Genomic DNA, 12,377 nt, shown 5'->3' with positions numbered 1-12,377 from the left:
CTGGCACTGCATCAACATTTCAGGACAATGCCAGGTGGCACTGCAACCACTCCCAGGACACTGCATCCCCCTTCAAGGGCACTGCATCCTTCATCACAACATACTGCATAAACCTTTAGGTACACTGCATCCACTGCCTGGGCCCTGCATTCACATTCAGGGACACAGAAGATGGCACTGCAACCCCTATAGGGACACTGCTTTCAGCTGATGTAGAAATGCAGGTGCACTGCAAATACTGCAGGATCACTGCATCTACCTTCATGGGCAAGGCATCCTCTGTCACAACACACTGCATGCACCTTGTGGGACACTGCATCCAATGCCTGGGCACTCCATCCACGTTCTTGTGCAATGCAGTGGCCACTGCGACCACTGCAGTGACACTACATACAGCTGAATTCGCACTGCATTCTGCACAGGCTCACTGCATCCACCTTTGTGGGCACTGCAACTTCCAGCACAAGAGAAACATCCACCTTGTGTGACACTGCAACTACTGCATGGGAACTGCTTCCACATTCAGGGAACTTTCGGGGGCACTGCAAGAACAGCAGCATCACTGCATCCACCTTCATGGGTCCTGCATCCTCCATCACAACATAGTCCATCCTCCTTGTGGGACACTGCATCCACTGCCTAATGACTGCATCCACAGTCCCGGTCAATGCAGGGGGCACTGCATCCCCTGCAGCAACACTGCTTCCAGCTGATGTGGAAATGCAGGCGCACCTCAATCACTGCAGGATAACTGCATCCACTCCATGTTCACAGCATCCAAATTCAGGGACACAGCAGGGTGCACTGCAACCACTGCCGGATCACTGCATCCACCTTCATGGGCCCTGTATCCTCCATTACACCATACTTCATCCACCTTGTGGACACTGCTACCTGTGCATGAGTACTGCACTCACATTCCCGGACAATGTGGCAGGCACTGCAAGCACTGCAGGGACACTGCCTCCACCTTCATGAGAAGTGCATCATCCGTCATAACATACTGCATCCACCTTGTGGGACACTGCATCCACTGCCTGGCCACAGCATGCAATTCCAGGACAATGCAGGGGGCACTGCAAGCACTGCAGGGACACTGCATCCAGCTGAAGTGGCACTGCAGGCACACTGCCATCATTGCAGGATCACTGCCTTTACCTTCATTGGCACTGCATACTACAACACACCACAATGCCTCCTCATTGTGGGACACTGCATCCACTGCATGAGCATTGCATCCACATTCCAGGACAATGCCAGGCGCATAGCAACCAATGCTGGGACACTGCATCCAGCTGAAGTGGCACTGAAGGCGTACTGCAATCACTGCCGGCTCACTGCTTGCAACTTGTGGGCACTGCATCTTCCATCACATAATACGCTAACCAACTTTTGGTACTCTGCATCCACTACACGGGCACTGCATCCACATTCAGGGACACAGAACGGGGCACTGCAACCACTGCAGGGACACTGCAGCCAGCTGAAGTGGCACTCCTGGTGCACTGCAATGACTGCAGAATCACTGCATCCTCATCCATGCTCACTGAATTCTCCATCATACATAAGTCATACACCTTGAGGCACACTGCATCCACTGCATTACCACTGCATCCACAGTCAGGTAAACTGCTGGGGGCACTGCAACCACGGCAGGTTCACCTCATCCACATTCATGGGCACTGCATCATCCATCACAACATACTGCATGCACATTGTGGGACACTTCATCCACTGAATGGGCACTGCATCCATGTTCAGGGACACTGCAGTTTTCCCTGCAACCACTCCAGTAACACTGCATCCAGCTGAAGTGGCACTGCAGGCGCACTACAATCGCTGCAGGCTCACTGCATCCATCATCGTGGGCACTGCATCCTCCTCACAAAATACTGCATCCACCTTGTTGGACACTGCATGTACTGCATGGGCACTGTATCCTCCGTCACATCATAGTGCATGCACCTTTTAGGACACTGCATCCAATGCCTGGGCAATGCATCCACATTCTCGGACAATGCAGTGCGCCCTGCAACCACTGCAAGGACACTGCATACAGCTGAAATGGCTCCGCAGGCGCATTGCAATCACTGAAGTTTCACTTCATCCACTGTACTGGCACTACATCAACATTTCAGGACAATGTTGGGGGCACTGCAACCACTGCCAGCATACTGCATCCGCCTTCATGGGCACTGCATCCTCTGTCACAACATACTGCATGAATCTTTACGTACACAGCATCCACTGCCTGGGCACTGCATTCAAATTCACTGACACAGAAGGTGGCACTGCAACCCCTGCCGGGACACAGCTTCCAGCTGCCATGGAAATGTAGGCACACTGCAATCACTGCAGGATCACTGCATCCACCTTCAAGGGCACGGCATACTCCGTCACAACATACTACGTGCACCTTGTGGGACACTGCATCCACTGCATGACCACTGCATCCTCATTCCAGCAAAATGCCGGGGCCCCTGCAACAACAGCAGAGAAAGAGCATCCGAGTTCATGTGCACTGCTTCCTCCGTCACAAGATACTGCATAAAGCTTTATGTACACTGCCTCCACTGCATGGGCACTGTATTCACTTTCAGGGACACAGAATGCGGCACTGCAACCACTGCAGCAACACAGCTTCCAGCTGATGAGGTAATGCAGGTGCACTGCAATCACTGCAGTATCACTGCATCCACTGCATGTTCAGAGCCTCCACATTCAGGGATGCAGCAGGGTGCTCTGCAACCACTGCAGGGACACTGCATCCAAATGAAGTGGCACAGCAGGTGCACTGCAATGACTGTAGGATCACTTCATCTTCCTTCATGGGCACTGAATCCTGCTTCACAACATAGTTCAACCACCTTGAGTCACAATGCAGACACTGCATGGGCACAGCATCCACATTCAGCGACTTGGCAGGGGGCTCTGCAATCACTGTAGCTACACTGCTTCCAGCTGAAGTGGAAATGCAGGCGCACTGAAATCACTGAAGATTCACTGCATACACTGCATAGGCACTGCATCAACATTTCAGGACAATGCCGAGGGCACTGCCACCACTGGAGGGTCACTGCATCGCCCTTCATGGCCACTGTAAACTCCGTCACAACATACTGCCTAAACCTTTAGGTACACTGCATCCACTGCATGGGCACTGCATTCACCTTCAGCACACAGAAGGAGGCACTGCAACCCCTGCAGGAACATTGCTTCCAGCTGATGAGGAAATTCAGGCACACTGCAACCACTGCCAGATCACATCATCCACCTTCATGGGCACTGCATCCTCTGTCACATCACACTGCATGCACCTTGTGGGACACTGCATCCACTGCCTGGGCACTGCATCCACATTCCCGGACAATACTGATGGCACTGCAACTACTGCAGGAACACTGCATCCAGCTGAAGTGGCACTGCAGGAGCACTGCCATCACTGCAGGATCAAGCATTCACCTTCATCGGCACTGCATACTAGAACACACCACAATGCCTCCACATTGTGGGACAATCCATCTACTGCATGAGCACTGCATCGACATTCCAGGACAATGCAGGGGGCATTGCAGCCACTGCAGGGACACTGCATCAAGCTGAAGTGGCACTGAAGGCATACTGCAATCACTGATGGCTCACTGCATCCAACTCGTGGGCACTGCATCCTCTGTTACTACATAATGCATGCACCTTGTGGGACCTTGCATCCAATGACTGGGCACTCCATCTACATTCACGGACAACGCAGTGTTCACTGCAACCACTGCAGGGACACTGCAGCCAGGTGAAGTGGCACTTCAGGTGCACTGCATTGACTGCAGGATCACTGCATCCTCCTTCATGATCACTGAATCCTGCATCACAACATAAGGGATCCACCTTGAGGGACACTGCATCCTCTGCATGACCACTGCATCCACATTCTGGTAAACAGCAGGGGTCACTGCTACCACGGCAGGCTCACTGCATCCCCTTTTGTGGGCACTGCATCCTCCATCACAACATACTGCATCCACCTTGTGGGAAACTGCATGCACTGCATGGGCACTTCAGCTACATTCAGGGAAACTGTAGGGGGCACTGCAACCACTGCAGCATCACTGCATCCAACTTCATGGGCCCAGCATCATCCATCACAACATACTTCATCCATCTTGTGGGACACTGCTTCCTCTGCATGACCACTGCATCCACATTCCCAGATGATTCTGGGGGCACTGCGCTCAGTGCAGAACACTGCATGCACCTTCATGAGAACTGCATCATCCGCCATAACATACTGCATCCACCTTGTAGGACACTGCATCCACTGACTGGCCACTGCATCGACATTCCTGGACAATGCAGTGTGCAGTGCAACCACTGTAGGGACACTGCATACAGCTTAAGTCGCACTTCAGGTGCACTTCATTCAGCACAGGCTAACTGCATCCACCTTCGTGGGCACTGCATCTTCCATCACTACATACGAGATCCACATTGTGGGACAGTGCAACTAATGCATGGGTACTGCATCCACATTCAGGGAACTCTAGGGGGCAGTGCAACCTCTGCAGCATCACTGCATCCACCTTCATGGGCCCTGATCCTCCATCACAACATACTCCATCCACCTTGTGGGACCCTGCATCGTCTGCATGACTACTGCATCCACTTAACTGGACAATGAAGGGGTCAATGCAAGCACTGCAGGGACACTGCATCCACCTACATTATCCCTGCATCCTCCATCAAAACATAGTGCCTCCACCTTGTGGGACACTGCATCCACAGCATGTACACTGCATCAACATTGAGGTAAACTGCATTTGGCACCACAACCACTGCAGGAATACTGCATCCACCTTCATGGGCCCTGCATCATCTGTCTCGACATACTGCATGCACATTGTGGGACACCATCAACTGCATGGGCACTGCATTCACGTTCAGGGACACTGCAGTTGACTCTGCAAGCACTGCAGCAACACTGCATCCAGCTGGATTGGCACTGCAGGTGCACTGCAATCACATCAGGCTCACTGCATCCAACTTCATGGGCACTGCATCATCCGCTACAACATGTCTCATCCACCTTGTGGGAGACTGCATGCACTGCATGGGCACTGCATCCAGATTCAGAGAAACTGTAGAGGGCACTGCAACCAATGCAGGTTCCCAGCATCCACTTTCATGGTAACTGCATCCTCTGACATAACATACTCCATCCACCTTGTGAGACCCTGCATCCACTGCATGACCCCTGCATCCACATTCCAGCACAAAGCCGGGGGCACTGCAACCACTGCAGGGACTTTCCTTCCAACCTTCATGGGAACTGCATCCTCCGTCACAACATACTGCACAAACCGTTAGGTACACTGCATCCACTTCATGGGCACTGTATTCACTTTTAGGGACACAGAAGGTGGCACTGCAACACCTGCAGGGACACTGCTACCAGCTTAAGTGGAAATGCAGGTGCACTGTAATCACTGCAGGATCACTGCATCCACTGCATGTTCACAGCATCCACATTCAGGGACACAGCAGGGTGCAATGCCACTACTGCAGGGACCATGCATCCAGATGAAGTGGCACTGAAGGCAGACTGCAATGAATGCAGGATCACTGCATTCAATTTCTGGGCACTGCATCCTCCATCACAACATACGAAAACAACGTTTGGTACTCTGCATCCACTGCATGAGTGCTGCATCCACATTCAGGGACACAGAACGGGGCACTGCAAGCACTGCCAGATGACTGCATCCACCTTCATGGGCACTGCATCCTACGTCACAACATAGGGCATGCACCTTTTGGGACACTGCATCCAATGCCTGGGCACCGCATCCAAGTTCTCAGACAATACAGTGGGCACTGCAACCACTGCAGGAACACTGCATACAGCTGAATTCGCCCTGCAGGTGCACTGCATTCAGCACAGGCTCACTGCATCGACATTCGTGAGCACTGCATCTTCCATCACAAGATATGAAATCCAACTTGTGGGACACTACAACTACTGCATGGGCACTGCATCCAAACTCAGGGAGCTGTAGGGGGCACTGCTACCACTGCAGGGACACGGCAGCCAGCTGAAGTGGCACTGCAGGTACACTGCAGTGACTGCAAGATCTCTGCATCCTCCTTCATGATCACTGAATCCTCCATGACTAGAAAAGTCATTCAACTTGAGGGACACTGCATCCACTGCATGAGCACAACATCCACATTCAGGTAAACTGCAGGTGGCACTGCAGCAACACTGCATCCAGCTGAAGTGGCACTTCAAGCACACTGAAATCACTGCAGGCTCACTGCATCCACCTTTTTGGGCTCTGCATCCTCCATCACATCATACCGCATTCACCTTGTGGGAGACTGCATGCACTGCATGGGCACTGCATCCACATTCAGGGAAAAAAAACGGGGCACTGCAATCACTGCTCTGACACTGCAGCCTGCTGAAGTGGCACTGCATGTGCACTGCAATGACTGCATTATCACTGCCTCCACCTTCATCACCACTGAATCCTCCAACACATCATAAGGCATCCACATTGAAGGACTCTGCATCCACTGCATGAGAACTGCATCCACATTCAGATAAACGTCAAGGGGCACTGCAACAAGTGCCAGATCACTGCATCCACCTTCATGGGCACTGGATCCTCCGTCACAACATAGGGCATGCACATTGTGGGACACTGCATCCACTGCATCTGCACTGCATCCACGTTCAGGGACACTGCGATTGGCTCCGCAACCACAGCAGCAACACTACATCCAGCTGAAGTGGCACTGCAAGCATACTGCAATCACTGCAGGCTCACTGCATCTACCTTCATGGTCACTGCATTCTCCGTCACAGCATACCACATCCACATTGTGGGACACTTTGCGCACTGCATGAGCACTGCATCCACATTCCGGGAAAATGTAGGGGGCACTGCAACCTCTGCAGGATCACTGCATCCGCCTTCATGGGCACTGCATCCTCCGAGAAAACATACTGCATCCGCCTTGTGAGACACTGCATCCACTGCATGACCCCTGCATCTACATTATAGGACAATGCAGGGGGCACTGCAACCACAGCAGGGACACAGCATCAACCTTCTTGGGCACTGCATAGTCCTTCACAACATACTGCATGCACCTTCTGGGACAGTGCGTCCAATGCCTGGGCAATGAATCCACGTTCTCAGACAATGCAGTGGGCATTGCAACCACCACAGGGACACTGCCTACAGCAGAAGTCGCACTGCAGGTGCACTACATTCAGCACAGGCTCACTGTATCAACCTTCGTTGGCACTGCATCTTCCATCACAACATACAACATCGACCTTGTGGAACACTGCAACTACTGCATGAGCACTGCATCCACAAACAGGTAAACTGCAGGGGGCACTGCAACGAGTGCAGGTTCACTGCATGCACCTTCATGGGCACTGCATTCTCCGTTACAACATACTGCATGCATTGTGTGGGTCACTGCATCCACTGCATGGGGACTGCATCCACGTTCAGGTCCACTGCAGGTGGCTCAGCAACCACTGCAGCAACACTGCATCCAGCTGAAGTGGCACTGCATGCACACTGCAATCAATTCAGGCTCAGGGCATCCACATTATTCTGCATCCTCCGTCATAGCATACCGCATCCACCATGTGGGACACTGCATGCAATGCATGTGCACTGCATCCACATTCATTGTAACTGTATGGGGCACTGCAACAACTGCAGGTTCACCACATCCACCTTCATGGGCACTGCATCCTCCAACAAATCATACTGCATCCACGGTGTGAGACACTGCATCCACTGCATGACCCCTGCATCCACATTCCAGCACCATGCCGGGGTCCCTGCAACCACTACAGGGACACTGCATCTGCCTTCATGCACACTGCATCCTCAGTCACAACATACTGCATAAACCTTTAGGTACACTGCCTCCACTGCATGGGCAGTGAATTCACCATCAGGGAAACAGAAGGTGGCACTGCACGCCTGCAGGGACACTGCTTCAAGCTGATGAGGAAATGCAGGTGCACTGCAATCACTGCAGGATCACTGCATCCACTGCATGTTCACAGCATCCACATTCAGGGACACAGCAGGGTGCACTGCAACCACTGCAGGGACACTGCATCCAGATGAAGTGTCACTGCAGATGCACTGCAATGACTGCAGGATCACTCCATCATTCTTCATGGCTACTGAATCCTGCTTGACAACATACTGCATCGCCTTGAATCACACTGCAGACACTGCATGGGCACAGCATCCCCATTCAGGGACATGGCAGGGGGCTCTGCAACCACTGCAGATCCACTGCATCCAGCCGAGTTGCCACTGCAGGCGCACTGCAATCACTGAAGTTTCACTGCATCCACTGTATAGGCACTGAATCAACATTTCAGGACAATGTTGGGGGCACTGCAACCACTGAAGGGACACTGCATCCCCCTTCATGGGTACTGCATACTCTGTCACAACATACTGCATAAACATTTAGGTACACTGTATCCACTGCATGGGCTCTGCATTCACCATCAGTGACACAGAAGACGGCACTGCAACCCCTGCATGGACACTGCTTCCAGCTGAAGTGGCACTGAAGGCATACTGCAATCACTGCCAGCTCACTGCATCCAACTCCAGGGCTCTGCATCCTGTCTCACAACATATGGCAGCCAACTTTTGGTACCCTGCATCCACTGCATGGGCACTGCATCCACACTCAGGGACACAGTATGGAGCATGGCAACCACTGCAGGGACACTGCACTCAGCTGAACTGGCACTGCAGGTGCAGTGCAATGACTGCAGGATCACTACATCCTCCTTCATGATCACTAAATACTGCATAACAACATAAGGCATCCATATTAAGGGACACTGCATAAATTGCATCACCTCTGCATCCACATTCACTTAAACTTCAGGGGGCACTTCAACCACTGCAGGCTCACTTCATCCACCTTTGTCGGCTCTGCATCCTCCGTCACAACATACTGCATTCACCTTGTGGGAAACTGCATGCACTGCATGGGCACTTCAGCCACATTCAGGGAAACTGTAGGAGGCACTGCAGCCACTGCAGGTTCACTGCATCCGCCTTCATTGGCACTGCATCCTCCGACAAAACATACTGCATCTGCCTTGTGAAACACTGCACCAACTGCATGACCCCTGCATCCACATTCTAGCACAATGCAGGGGGCCGTGCAGCCTCTGCAGGGACCCTGCATCCGCCTTCATGAGCACTGCATCCTCCGTCACAATATACTGCATAAACCTTTAGTTACACTGCCTCCACCGCATGGGCACTGCATTCACCTTCAGGGACACAGAAGGCAGTACAGCAACCACTGCACTCAACACTGCTTCCAGCTGATGAGGAAATTCAGGAGCACTGCAATCACTGTAGGTTCATTGCATGCACTGCAACTTCACAGCATCCACATTCAGGGACACAGCAAGGTGCAAGGCACCCACTGGAGGGACACTGCATCCAGATGAAGTAGCACTGCAGGTGCACTGCAATGACTGCAGGATCACTGTATCGTCCTTCATGGGCACTGAATCCTGCTTAACAACATACAGCATTCACCTTCAGTCACACTGCAGACACTGCATGGGCACAGCGTCCATATTCAAGGACATGGCTGGGGGCTCTGCAACCACTAGAGCCACACTGCATACAGCTGAAGTCGCACTGCAGGCTCACTGCAATCACTGAAGATTCACTGCATCCACTACATAGTCATTGCATCAACTTTTCAGTACAATCCCAGGGGCATTGCAACCACTGGAGGGACACTGCATCCCCCTTCATGGGCACTGCATCCTCCGTCAAAACATACTGCATAAAACTTTAGCTACACTGCATCCACTGCATGGGCACTGCATTCGCCTTCAGCTACACAGAAGGTGGCACTAAAACCCCTGCAAGGACACTGCGTCCAGCTGATGTGGAAATCCTGGTCCAAGGCTATCACTGAAGGATCACTGCATCCACTGCATGTTCACAGCATCCACATTCAGGGAGACCACACAGTGCACTGCAACCACTGTCGGATCACCGAATACACCTTCATGGGCACTGCATCCTCCATCACAACATACTGCATGCACGTGTTGAGACACTGCATCCAATGCCTGGGCACTGCATCCACGTTCTCGGACATTGCAGTGGGCACTGCAATCACTGCAGAGACAGTGCATACAGCTGAAGTCACACAGCAGGCACACTGCATGCAGCACAGGCTCACTGCATCCACCTCCGTGGGCATTACATCTACCATCACAATATACAACATCCACCCTGTGGAACACTGCAACTTTTGCATGGGCACTGCATCCACATTCAGGGAACTGTAGGGGGCACTGCAACCACTGTAGCCTCACTGCATCCACCTTCATGGGCCCTGCATCCTTCATCCAAACCTACTGCATCCACCTTGTGTGACACTGCATCCACGTCATGACTACTGCATCCACGTTCCCGGACAATGCAGGGGGCACTGCAAGGACTGCAGGGAGACTGCATTCACCTTCATGACAACTGCATTTTCCGTCATAACATACTGCATCCACATTATGGGACACTGTATCCACAGCCTGGGCACTAATCCACATTCCAGGACAATGCAGTGGGCACTGCAACCACTTCTGGGGCACTGTATCCAGTTGAAGTGGCACTGAAGGCGTACTGCAATCACTGCCAGCTGACTCCATATAACTTGTGGGCACTGCATCCTCTGTCACAAGATATGGCAACCAACGTTTGGTACTCTGCATTCACTGCATGGGCACTGCATCCAAATTCAGGGACACAGAACGGGGCACAGCAACCACTGCAGGGACACTGCTGACAGCTGAAGTTGCACTGCATTTGCACTGACATGACTGCAGGATCACTGCATCCTCCTTGATGATCACTGCATCCTCCATCACAACATAAGGCAACCCCATTGAGGGACACTGCATCCATGCATGTCCACTGCATCCAAATTCAGGTAAACTGCAGGGGGCATTGTAACCACTGCAGGATCACTGCATTCACCTTCATGGGCAGTGGATCCTCTGTCACAACATACTGCATGCACATTGTGGGACACTGCATCCAATTCATGGGCACTGCATCCACATTAGGCAAAACTGTAGGGGGCACTGCCACCAATGCTGGTTCACCAAATCCTCCTTCATAGGAACTGCATACTCTGACAAAGCATACTGCATCCGCCTTGTGAGTCACTGCAATCACTGCATGACCACTGCATCCACATTCCAGCACCAAGCCGGGAGCCCTGCAACCACTGCTGGCTACTTTCATCCACTTTCATGCTCACTGCATCCTCCGTCACAACATACTGCATAAACCTTTAGGTACACTGCAATCACTGCATGGGCACTCCATTCATCTTCAGGGACACAGAAGGCGGCTCTGCAACCACTGCAGCTACAGTGCATCCAGCTGAAGTGTCACTGCAGGTGCACTGCAATCACTGAAGTTTCACTGCATTGCATGCATTGGCACTGCATCAACATTTCATGACACTACCACGGGCACTGCAACTACTGCAGGGTCACTGGATCCTCCTTCAAGGGCACTGCATCCTCTGTCACAACATACTGCATCCTCCTTGGGTGACAAGTCATGCTCTGCATGGGCACTGCATCCACATTCAGAGAAAATGTAGGGGGCACTGCAACCACTGCAGGTTCACCGCATCCACCTTCATGGGCACTGCATCCCCTGATGAAACACAGGACAACCACCTAATGGGACACGGCAACTACTGTATGGGCACTCCATGCACATTCAGGGAACTGTAGGGGGCATTGCAACCTCTGCAGGGTTACTGCAGCCACCTTCATGGGCCCTAAATCCTCCATCACAACATACAGCATCCAATATGTGGGACAATGCATCCACTGCCCGGGCACTGCATCCACATTCCCAGACAATGGAGGGGGCACTGCAACAACTGCAGCAACACTGCAACCAGCTAAAGTGGCACTGGAGACGCACTGCCATCACTGGAGTATCACTGCATTCACCTTCATTGGCACTGCATACTACAAGACACCACAATGCCTCCACATTGTGGGACACTGCATCCACTGCATGAGCACTGAATCCACATTCAGGGACACAGGATGGGGCACTGCAGCCACTGCAGGGACACTGCATCCAACTAAAGTGGCACTGAAGGCATACTGCAATCACTGCCGGCTCACTGCATCCAACTCCAGGGCTTTGCCGCCTCTGTCACAACATACGGCAACCAACATTTGGTACTCTGAATCCACTACATGTGCACTGCATCTATATTCAGGGACACAGGATGGGGCACTGCAGCCACTGCAGGGACAC

The sequence above is a fragment of the Equus caballus genome, chromosome 28 (assembly GCF_041296265.1).
Source record: "Equus caballus isolate H_3958 breed thoroughbred chromosome 28, TB-T2T, whole genome shotgun sequence".
Classification (NCBI taxonomy): domain Eukaryota; kingdom Metazoa; phylum Chordata; class Mammalia; order Perissodactyla; family Equidae; genus Equus; species Equus caballus.
The sequence above is the reverse complement of the archived record's forward strand: the minus strand, read 5'-3'. Positions refer to the sequence as shown.